The 12,264-nt window shown below is 47.2% G+C and overlaps 1 protein-coding gene across 1 annotated transcript in view; it reads left to right on the top strand.

Moving 5' to 3' along the window:
• The first annotated feature begins 17 nt into the window (after nt 1-17).
• CAPN10 (calpain 10) overlaps nt 18-12,264 on the top strand; it is a 42,263-nt gene continuing 30,016 nt past the window's right edge. Inside the window, exons 1-2 of the mRNA XM_025195938.1 lie at nt 18-921; nt 1,394-1,576. The gene's annotated coding sequence lies outside the window, so the exon portion shown is untranslated. The remainder of the gene's footprint in view (nt 922-1,393; nt 1,577-12,264) is intronic.

Here is a 12,264-nt window from a genome sequence, read left to right as displayed (position 1 = left end):
CATGTGGGGAAGGGAGAAGCAGTCTATGGAAAGTAGCTGAAACAAGAATAGTGGAACATCTTCCATAGTCTTAACTTAGGGTCATCGATCAGAATTTTTGTCACCAAAATGTTTTGCAATTTTTCATGGAGTCAATGGAGCACTATAGACGGGTGGAAGAGCAAATGAAGTCGTCGTGTTTTGTATGGGGGACGGTGCACGCAGCTTTTAGAAGCTGTCCGTGGGCTGTGTGCAAAGAGACAGACGTGCACATGTGAACACAAGTGTTGTTTTTTAGACCTGTTTAGGGGCAGGGAGCGTATGAATGTTTTGGGAAGGAAAGGGGAATGCTCACTGAAACCAACATCTTTCTTGAGCGACAAATGTAAGATGCAGGTTTGTGTTTCCATCCTGATCTCTGTGAGAAATCTTAGAGGGATTATTTTCATGAGATTCGTCCACTGTCCCACTGAAACATGGTAAGATTTCAGCAACGTTACTCTATGTTCCTGTGTCCAAAACATGAGATCCCACTGGGAACAGATATGTGTTTTGATTTATTTCAGAGGGATAAAAACAAAATTGGAAGTGTGTCTTTTGTGATGGATTCGCTTTACTTTTGCTGTTGCAAAATAAGAGAATTCTTCAAGCAGCCTCTGACTTGGCTTTAAATCTTATAGGTCCTGTGCCAGTTGTTTTATACCTCTCTCTCTCTCTCTCTCTCTCTCTCACAGATGAAGACATTTTTAAAGCTAGAAGAGACCCATATGGTCATCCAGGCTGACCTCCTGCATAACAGAGGCCAGAGGGGAAATCAGAGTCTGGGGTTTATCAACTTCATGACTTCTGTGCTATACTTTGTTTTAGTAAGACACCCAGGCCTGATTTAAACATTGCAAATGATGGAGAAACGTCTATGTTCGTTCCTAAGTTACAGCAATGGTAATTACCTCCAGGTTTATGTCATGTTAGATGGATGTTGTGGCCACAATGGTCCAGGAATTATGCAAGAGGCAAAGATTTTTGGGGGGTGAAATCTTTGATTGGATGAACTGCATGGTTGGACTAAAGTAAACTTTTTTTTTTGGTACAAATTTTCTATTCTGAATTTTTCTAGGCTGTTTCCAGTCACTGGGCAAATCTACATGAGATGCTTAGTGCACAGAAGACTAATTCTGCTGAGCATTAGCATGGCTGGCAAAAACCATGCTAATGCACAGTAGATTTAGTCTAATGCGCATTAACGTCGCTTAAAAAGTGTTCATCTGTGCTAATGCACTGTAGTGACAATTACGGCATATTAATTTAGTCCCTGTTATTACGGGGACTAAACTTAATGCGTTGTAATTACAGTGCATTGATGAACGTGTAGATGCGCCCATTAGGTCATATTTTGCTCTCTTTTGTCAAATAGAGTAGCTGTCTACTATCAGAAATCTCAGTCCTTCAGGTACTTGTATACAGCAAGCAAGTTACATCCTTGGATAAAATAGAGTGAGCTTCTTCAGTCTCTCACCTGTCATGTGCTCCAGACCTTGTATCATTCTTCCAGCTCCCATCTGGACCATTCCAATTTTTCAGTCTTCTTGTTGAAGAGGTAGGTACCAGAACCAGTATATCGGTCTCAAATGTTTGTTGATACTGTGCCATCTCAAAAAGACTGTTGTGTTAATATTACTCAGGGTATTGCATCCTATATAGTTAGCTATTGCCAGGGTATCCATCTCCACTCTCCAGTTCAACAGAGTAAAAGTTGTTGCGCTAGGGTGCAGCACTGCCGTCAGTCATGTGAATCTTAAACTTTGGCAAGTGTAGCCAAGTGAATTCTGAGGTGTGGAGTTCACTTTTGTGTGGTCTGTGATAACGCCAGTGCAAAAAAGACCAGAACTAAAAGTCCCGGTATGCTTAGCTCTCCCTCGGTAAGTGGTCATCCAGAAGAGTTTATTGAAAACATGGTGCTATTTTTGGATGACACTGTAAAGTCAGCGAAAGAGGAGAAAGTGTGGCACTAAATGAAGTGCGATTATTGGGAAAAGGAAAAAATGGGGAAATGGGTTTTTGGGCATGAGAGCAAATGTGATCGTAGAGTTTTAAGTAAACAAGAGTAACCACAGCATGTACATTTAGGGGGAAGAAATAGAAATCTAGTTGTTTAGCCAACTTGTTTTCAGACATGATAGCTTGAAGAAGGAAAAACTGGTAGAGGCAGCAAGAACACGGCTAAAGAGGTTACTCTTACAATTCACCCATCCTGACTTTATTTTCACTGAATAAGCACAACAAAAGCAGCTATACTAATGCAGCTGCTTAATCTATAGCACCACTGTCCAGCTGGCAGGCCATGTGCAGCCCATGAGGTGTTAAGTTGCAGCCCCTGGGCTCCTGCTCGGCCTCCAACCATCGCTCCAGCGGAAACACCAGCTGGGGGCTCTGGGCTTACCCGTCCTTCCTCTGGCTGCTGCTTCCTACCTCCATCCCAGTGGGTGAGGCAGAGCTGGGGAGGGGGGTGTTGCCTCCACAGGTGTGCCATGCAGCAGCAGGGACATCCATGCAGACTGGGAGCCCTGGAGGACATGCAGCCCCTGGCCATGTGGATGTTGGACTGCCCTGGTCTCTCGCAAAGGCACGGGGAAAAGTGAAATTCATGGTTTACACTGCAAATCCATCGTTGCTCTTGGGAACCGAAGGGAAATAACACGCGCACACTTTTTGATTTCCCTTGAAGTGTTATCATAAGCCACTCCAAAGGCTACTGCTGAATGGTTGGGAGTTCACGCCTTGCTCTGGACCCTTGAAGAAGCCTACCCCAAGTGACCCAGTTCTCAACTGGAAGGCCAGGAAGCCATGGGGGGTGGACGTGGGATGGCCACGTGACTCCCTTATCTGCTGCTGGCTACATCAGTGGTTCCCAACCTCCTTTGTGCTGTGGACTGGCATCGGAGTGATGGAGCTCGCTGCCTCCCTCCCTCCCGGGGGCTGCCCCACCCCCCAGCTTTAACCCTGGGTGGACAGTTCGGAGGGCTGAGCAGGGGGCTCATGCCACAACCCGGCAGCCAACCCTTTGTGGCCCAGTACCAGGCAGTGGCCCGGTGGTTGGGAACCTACAGGAATTGACTTGCCTTAACCACGCTAACCTGAGCAGTCCTTTCGCATTTTTTCTGATAGCAAATGGTTGGCAGTCACTACTGTGTTTCCATTATGAAAGCATCTGATTTTTGCACCATTTGGGACCCCTGGGGACAGCTTTTTTCAGTTGTCTCCCTCTCCCTGTTTTATTTCCAAGGGCATGTACAGCCGTGGAAGGTGATGCGAGCTCCAAGAAAAATACTAGTTCTAGCAGCCAGTAATCTGGCATGCCATACCCACACTGCCTGCTTGCCAGGCCTGCCCTATGGTCCAAGATACAACAAGACAGATTTTTGGCTGTTACTAATTCTGGTTCTATCCCAGTGGTATCTGAGTGGCCCAGTTCTTGTGTCCTCTATCCGTCTTGGTTCGTGATGCCAAAGCTGCGTGTATTGGAGTCTCTTCACTTGCTGGATTGCAGCCTCGGCCAATGGGGAATACATCAGTTGTGGAACAACACCTGTGCAGCAGTTTAATGTGGGGGACTTGAATGAATTGAAACGGCTGGAGCATGAATTTGGGAGTATATACTTCTCTTGAATCCATAGCAGAACTTCCACTCATGCACTTGGATAGTGGTTTCCTCAAAGATCAGGAGTCCAATATGGCCTTTATCTAGTAATCAAACTTCGAATGGTTTTGTTTATTATTAAGTTCTTATTGTCACATCCTCTGCTGCTTGGAGTGAGGCAGGATATAGGCTTAGTCATCTTTCTGCCCTTTGTTCCTCTTTCTTCTTCATCCCTCACTCTTTTGCTTCTCTGTGTCTCCTTCCTTGCTGTAGCTTGGTTTCCCTTCCTTCCATTAGAGTATTCAGCAGTGGAATAGCTAAAGTTGTCATTTAACGTGTTATCACCGGGCTTACAGCACTAACACCTCCGGAGACTAAGGGGCATTGCAGGCATTCACACCTCTTTTAGTGATTATTTTAGACTGCCTGATTATTCAGGAAGGCAACACTGCATTGATTTACACTTCAGTCATGTTTGTAGGATTGTCTTCACAACAGGGTTGCCAACCCAAGGCAGGTATTTTACTGACCGTCCTTAAGGTTTTTACTGACAAGTTTTTTTTTACTGACATATGTTTTACGTAGTGTAAATGTAATCCTTCTGCCAGGCCCTGGACAAGGGTTGGGTTCAAATTTTCGGGTTTAACACCCATCGTAGTTTTCAAAAACAAACAAAAATATTTAACTGTCAGTAAAAAAAGTTTTCAGATTATCAGTAAAAAATGTCTTGCATTGGCAGCCCTGCTTGATTACAGCAACGGTTTTACACTGTGCTGCCACTACCCCCCAGTCTTACCTCCACATGCCCCCCTGTCCCGGCACAGACAACCAAAGGAGGAGGGTTGTCTGTCTACCTGTGACCCAGAAGTGTGACAGGCAGGCAATGGGACATAGCAGCAGCATTTGGCTGGAGATGTGGAGGGGGGTACAGAGCCTTGAGCAAATGCTCCCTGCAGGGTGGGGTGGTCCCACTCGGACACGAGGTGATGTTCCTCTACTCTAGCACGTGGCTCAATTTTTTTATGAACTTTATGGACAGGCATTTTTAGCTTGTTTTCTTTTTATGGACTGTCCATAAATATATGGACAGCTGGCAACCCTGCTTCACAACCACAGAGGCTGGAGGTTATTTTTTCTTTCCCTGTAATGAGACCACGGATTCAGCACGGTTTGAGCCTGCCATGCAAGCTGCATACATATGTCAAGCAGGCTGGGTGTCTGGTGCAAGCACAGAGGGTTGCTCAGACAGGACCATCTGTCAGTGGGTGAGGGAGAATGGAAAAGATGAATCTGGGCAGTGGAATCTCACAAAACATTGATCATTCACACTATGGTCACTGGCCCTGAGACTCAGTCCTGCATTCAGCCTCTCCTTGGGGGGAGTGATAGATGTTGTGGTTCTCGATTGGATATGAAGTCATATGGGCAGCTTTCATCAAGCAGGTGGAGTCTTTCTCAGGTCAAGCATCTCTTCTGTCTTTGAAGAAACTTGAGGGGTAGGTAAGAGTCTCCTCCTGTCAGCCCGCGTAGTTAAATACCCAAGGCTGTTCCAAATTCTCAAGCAGTCCCTGATCCAAGGCACCTGTCCTTCAGCTCCTAGCTTTTTTTGAAGTCCATCACCACCTTTTCTTTCACGTGTCTCTCTAAAGTACAGACTATTTTAGGGACTTTGGCCAAAGTTCTGCATCATGCCGCTGAGGTGTGCCATGGAGCTCTCAGTCTATGGAGAGTATGGGGGTTACCAAGCTTCAAGGTCTCTTTGCACTCTCCCAGTCCTGGCTGCTTCAAGGACTGGAGTGACCACTGGCGAAACGTAGACAGGTCATCTGGGGGTATACAGTATGTCCTGAATCCTTCCTCTGCGCCCCCCCCCCCCCCCCCCCCCGCCTGCGACTTCCAAACGTGTCTTGGAAAGCATCCTGCTGTATGTCATCTGCAGTATCTATGCTTGGGGGAATCTTCCCTAAACGGGATGGGTAGTTTTTAGGTCTCTCTTATGCTGCCCTGGATCTCTAGCCCCTCCTTTCCACCACAGTAAAAGGGAGGTGTTGGTGTTCGTGTGCATGATGTGGAGGGGATCAGATCAGCTCAACTGCACCCACTTCAGGGGTTTCTGAAATCTGGGACAAATGACTAAAATGGTTAAAAACAGTGCAATGCCAGAAGCTCTGGGAAATGATCCTAATGATGTAATTAAGGGTCTGTTTCTCAGAGGACTGGTTTTTCTAGGTCACCATGGCTTGATTGTTCAGCTCTACTCTGCAACTCCAGTCATACTATGCAACCATAGTAAGCTAAAGCTTTGGCCTGGCAACAGTTGAATTTTATGTGGGGCATTTTGGGATGCGCTGTGAGACTGACATTCAAATACCTTCAGGACCTGGCACCTAAGAAAAGCCTTTAGATAGCTGGCTTCCAAGTAGTTAGACTGGTGGGGTTGGGAGCCAGGGGGTCTGGGTTTTGTTCATACTGCAACTGACTTGCTCTGTGACCTTCAACAAGTCCCTTATGGCCATTTAAAACCCATGACAAAGCTTCTGTTGACTCCACTGTCAGTTGGAGCAGGCCTTGAACCTCTCCACGCTACCAGTTTACTTTTCTTGAAAGTGAGGATAATAAGATCCTCCTTTTGTCAAGTGCTTGGAGAGACTCAAACAACAGTCCCTATGTGCATGTGCCTTCAAGGTTCCCTTCTGGGCTCATTCCCTGAATATGTCTGAATTCTCTGTCCTCAGGAATAGTTGGATTCAACGAGGTCCTTTGGAGGCAGCCAGGGAAGTATCTGTGTTGTCAGAGTCTAGGATAATGTCTGACATAGCTCTAAGAGCCATGTTCTCCTCTTCCTTTCCTTGTACTATCCCGTGTGTAGCACTGCTAAGAGCTTGGAAAAGGCAGGTGCAATGGGTGCTCATACAGCAAGAGGGTGATGACTGCACACTAAGACTGTGCCTACTGCAGAGATGTGGGGTTCGCTGACGGGCCTTGTGCACCGTGGCCTTCCTTGTGTCAGTTCAGACCATGCAGTTCAGCAGTCTGGAGTGGCGCAAGCTTAGGCACTAGCTTTTAGGGCTGTGCGAAGCTTCGGGTGCCGATTCGTTTTGGAGGAGATTCGGTGGCCGAATCTCCAAAGCTGAATCGAATTAGGGGACCAATTAACAGGTCTGAATTGATTCAAAGCTCTCTGAATTGATGCGGAGAGCTTCGGGGATTTGGACAGTCCCCCTCGCTGCAGCAGGGAGCTGGATCCAGACTCCATGCTGGTAAGCAGGGGATGAAGGGGGGGAGCATGGGGGCACCCTGCCAGGCTCCATCCTGCGCCCACTCCCCCAGCCCCTCTGACCACCACCCGCTCTCCCAGCCCCCCCATGGCTGCCCTGCTCGGCCCAGCTCCTGGCTCATTTAAAAAAAAAAAAAAAAGCCCCTACTTGTTGGGTGCTGCTAGATTGGGGGGGGCGGGAGAGTGATCCCCACTGCCCCATGCCACATGAAGGGCTCTGCCATGAGCCCCCTGACCCTCGCCTGCTCTCCCAGCCCCCCATGGCTGCCCAGCCCCTCAAAAAAACAAAACAAAACCCCTGGATTCACTGACTGCTGCAGCGGCCTTGGGGCTTCTGGGGGCTTGTGGAAGAGCCCCCAACGCAGCGGGGGATCTCCCCCACCCCCCCCTTGCTGGGTTTGGGGTTTGTTTTTTTAAAGGGGTGGGAGCTGGGGCGGATGGGGCAGCCATTGAGAGTGGGCAGAGGATGGGCCAGTGTGATTCAGGTTCGGCTGATTCATCAGCAGCCGAATCTCTGAATCAGATTCGGCCTGATCGATTCAGGACAGTGATTCGAATCACCAAATCAAATCATTGTCCCCTGAATCAGCCGAATTCGAAGTGAATACTAGCCACTTTGCACAGGCCTACTAGCTTTCTGGTTCTTACTGGAGGTTGGCTCCAAAACACCAATAAAAGGATGCTTGTTTGCTGCTGCTAACTGCAGTGAAGTGTCTTGGTACAATCCAAACTTTTTAATGGGTGGAGGGAAGGTTGCCACGTAAGAGGGTGGCATGATATCACTCTCCCAGCCGTGGCAGGATTGCCATGCTGTGAAGGGTGGCGTTCTGCTTCTCTCCATCAAAACAGTTCTGTGCGGCAACAACGTACAGCTCCGATCACCGCTCTGGAGACTGGATCTCCTGCAGAAGCTTGCCTGCTCCCTGCAGATCTTCCTTTGCAATGCTGCTTTTGGAACCTGCAAGTCACCTCCTTGGATCTCTTCTGATCCCTGGGCTCAGGCCCGTAATAGGTGGGGGCTATGGCCAACCCTTTTAAAAGGCCAGCTCACCCCAACAACACTTGGCCTCCCAAGTTGCGCTTTTGATGACGCAAGGACATTACATTTGTATTGTTTCAATACCAAATGAGACTAAAGTGAAGGATTAGCATGTAATCTCCAAGCACCACGTGCCATCTGTGCCCTCATCCCACTGTAACGATCTCAGTACAAGGGAGATTCATATGACAGAGGATTTAGCAGAAGAGTGAGGTAAGGAGGGCTTGAAACTGTTTTGCATTCCCTGCTTTTGCTGTTCTTTGGGGCTTGGCGAGAAAGGCATTGTATGGAGAACTCTTAAAACCAGGGGATCTTTATTCTTTCTTGTCAGCACAGCCCTTCACCCCCCCACACCCCATTTAGAAAGAAATAAATTGGTCTCAAATATAATCTGTGCTGTTGCCTTTGGAAATCGATTTGACTGTCAAGACGGGTGGATTCTGCATCTGCTAGCCCTGCAAGAGGATTCCACTCCGCCGGAAACGGGGCCTTGTACAGGTAGGAAGTGTGGCAGGACTTGCCATGGTGTACGATTCCTATGAAGGGCAAAGGCTTCACTGTTCTGTGTTTCGTTAACAGCCCTGCTTTCTTTCCCCTTTGCAATTATCAGTCTGGTCACACAGTTATCATGAATCCCAGTGCCAGCGGTGCAGCTGCTGGGACAGAACCCCAGTGTTTGCCAAGCGTTTGTCATTCAAGCTGTTGTCTTTTGAAGAATAGCTTCTCTTTTAAGGCCCTTTATAGTTTTGGGTGATATGGCTGCACTTTCCTTCGGCTTAGAGGCCCTGGTAGCTGCACAGTGTTCTTCTTTTGCAGTAACTTGCTTGCTGCATTGCATACAACTACGTATTTTTTGTTGTGGACATGTCTTTGCATTGTTGCAGATTTGTCTAGTGCCACTGCTAGGAATAGGAAGACTTGGTGTTGGTAGGGCTGAACTCTTACCGGAAGGCATCGTATCATGCTTCTTGACATACCAGGAATTAGCCCTGGCATCCTTGTGACCGAGAGGATCTCTTGATCTGGCCTTTGGTGGCTTTAGTCATCTACATTTCAATGATCTGAAAACAGAGTTCCAAAATTGTACAGCACAGCCGCGTAGACTCGGTGGGGAACACTGTAACCCTGTACTTGAGTGTAAGGGGAGACAGTCCAGCTGGTAGAGAGGCCTCTGAGTATCAGTTTACTATTCAGGAATTATTATTGGGAGCGGAGGAAGGTCACCTCAAATAAACTTTAACCTCTTTTGTGGAGGATCTTCAATCCTGACTTGTTCTTTCACCCAGTAACTACTTGTTATGCATCTTGGTGCTGGTTGCTCTTTATATTAAGAGAGGGATCTCTGTGATTAAATTGTTAATGTTCTCTTTTAACTTTGAAGCAGTTCAATGGCTGAGGTCCTTTCCTCGTGGACTTCCGCCCAGGGGTCACATCAAAGGATTTTCTCTAACTGGGAGGAGAGATTACTTTCCATCGAGAAAGCTGTGACCCTGAGAGGCTTTGGGATTTCACTGATTGCTACCTGAATGAACTAAAGCTGCTCAGGCTGGTAGCAAGGAAAACTCTTGCCGTAGAGCCTGTTGTTAGTGGAATAAGCGGTGACGCTTTGGCCAGACACCCTACCTGTGCTGGAACGGTAACCTTTAAGATTTTCGTTGGGAATATTAAGGACAAAATTGGGTGTCCTGTGGCTGAAAAACTCATGCGAATGATGAGAGGTTTTAAATGTGCGAGCTAAGAGGTAATCACCGGGTCTGAGACATAGCGAGTCGGCTGGTTTCCCCCTAGCAGGGGCTGGGAGAGAATCCTCCTACACTTGCCTTTTAGGGTGGAAACTTGAAGGCAGGATGCTGGACTTGATGGACCAACCGTCTGTCCTGGGTTGTGAAATCCCAAGTAGAACGAAAAGGAAAAATGTAGAGATTCAGATGGGTGAGGGGGAAATCTGTGTTTCCAGGGAAGCCAGTTGGCTGTCGGATACAAGTCACAGACCCTGTCCTTTTATGTAGTACTAGCCAATTGCCTGTCAAGACAGACTGGGGGGTGGTGGGGGGAGCGTGCAGGGACGGAGCCCCGTGCCCCCCTCCCCTCCCCCCGATCCAGGCCCGCTCCCCCTTTACCTCCTGCTGCTTGGGGTCCGGGCCCGCTCCCCTCTCCCCACCGCAGTAATGGGAGGAGTGGGCTTGGAGCCGATGGGGTGGGGGGAGGAGGAGTGGGCCTGGGTCCGCGGTGGGGAGGAGGCCTGAGCCGGGACAGAAGCCGGCCCGCCGTGGCGGTGGGAGGGGAGCAGAGCATCTTTCTGTTGTGAAATACCAACGTGGAATGGACTGGCTTGAAAAGCATTTAAATGAAAAATTGTTGTAGTGTAATCGTTTTATGCCGCCTTATACCAAAAAGAATACCAGTGGACATTTTCATATTGTGAATAACAGCAGTAGAAACAACAATAATCATTTCTATTTTTTTTAAATGTATTTTATATTTTAAAGTCAACGTGGAAAAGTTTGGATTGGTATGAAATGAGTTTTATTCAGGATTTTCACTTTGTAGGAAACCTCCAAACTTGTGATGCAGGCGACAGCATTTCCTTGTTTGTTTCTGTGTGTCACAGGATAGACTTCCCAAGTTTCTGTCGGCAACAACGTCCAGGGTTTTCCTTCTCATTTTGGCAAAATGAAGACGGGCACCACTTGAAACCAGTTTTGGGGTACTACGTTCACACTAAGCACTGGACAGTGCATAAATGTAATTGTAAATAGTACTACAGCTGGTCAGGTTATAAGGTGGAATAACAATGTAAAACAACCTGGAACATCCCATAATAGCTGACGTAGACATTAATCAAATGGCTCAGCCGATCCTAAACTTCGTTACAAGAGAGAAGCTAGCCAATGTCTAAAAACCATGGCAATCCTGTGGACTGATTTAACTATCCAAAATGAATATCTCACCTGCAACTATTGTGAAGAAGGAATTGGAAAATGACTGTTTGTCTTGCTCCATATCTAAAATTTCAGGATGTTAAGCTACCCCCCAACAGCTGATGTGTAATCCTGATTTGAGGATGACGATGAATCATGGCCAGTAGCTGCTTACATTTTACTCTCTAGCTGAGTTCTTCACCTTGCTATCTATCTATCTATCTATCTATCTATCTATCTATCTATCTATCTATCTATAGATGGTTTTCCCACTTGTCTAACTGCATTTATTCATTTACCCCTTATTTTTGTTTAAAAACCCAAGAGTTTCTTCCAGGTACTTGGGGTTTTTGTGAGATCCCTTTGTGTACAGCTCCTATCTCACAGGATCTACAGGGGTGGACTTGCTTTCCTTTCTCAGTGCATGCCCTTCTCTCTGCGTAGCCCAGACTCAGAGGACAATTTAAGGGTAGACACTACTATGAGCCAAAATCATATGGGAGAAAAGATGCCCATGCATTTCATTGAAATGTAGATGATGGTGTCTTCAAATAGACTAGGGAATCACAGAAGAGCAGGCTTGAACACTGATGGCTTCATGAAACAACCCGCTAAGTAGGAAACGCACATGAAAATGTAGAGAAATAAGATGTGCATGTTGCTTGGATTCTTTGTTTTCTAGGATGCTGGGTTTGCTTTGGGGAAGCCAACCCAAAATGGAGCTTTACTACTATTTTGCCTCGCTGATCTTAGCCGTCCATTTCCAACTTCCTTCAGGGGTTGCTGCGCTGAGCTGAGCATGAAATATTAGCTGGGGGTGACCATCTCTCCAGGACCTTTTGGAACTGTTGCAACTGAACGCTGAGCGGGGTTATAGGAGGAGTATCCTTTTGAATATATTTACTCATGATAAATATATCCTAGATTTGTTAGCATATGTGAAGAGTTCCTGTGGCTTTGAAGGCTTTTTGTGATTGGAAAAGAGAGAGAGCAACACAAGGTGATTTAATGCAAAAGTGCATGTGTAGTTTATGGGTTGAACTTCACTGACTCACTGGTTAGATCAGAGGGCCTCTCCCATCCCACCCCAGTATGTTTATTCTATTTATCAAGCAAGGATTAAGAAGGAAGAAAGCCAGCCTCAAAAAGATGAATACTAGAAAAAATAGTTGGAATTAAGGAAAGATTTGAATTTGTGAATCACAGGAACAGCACAGCAGGATTGTTCCTTATGTGAGGTTTTAGGGGACCATTGTGTCCTTAGACCAGGGGTCAGCAACCCCTGGCATGCGTGCCGAGCATGGCATGCAAGGCCAGTTTGCTTGGCACACCACTGCCAGCCCGAGCTCTAAGCAGCTGCTGCCAGCCACGGAGCCCAGGCCGCTCCCAGCAGACGGCTGGGAGGCTGCCA

Source organism: Alligator sinensis, unplaced genomic scaffold, assembly GCF_000455745.1.
Source record: "Alligator sinensis unplaced genomic scaffold, ASM45574v1 scaffold301_2, whole genome shotgun sequence".
NCBI lineage: Eukaryota > Metazoa > Chordata > Crocodylia > Alligatoridae > Alligator > Alligator sinensis.
This window is presented reverse-complemented; position numbering and strand designations above follow the sequence as displayed.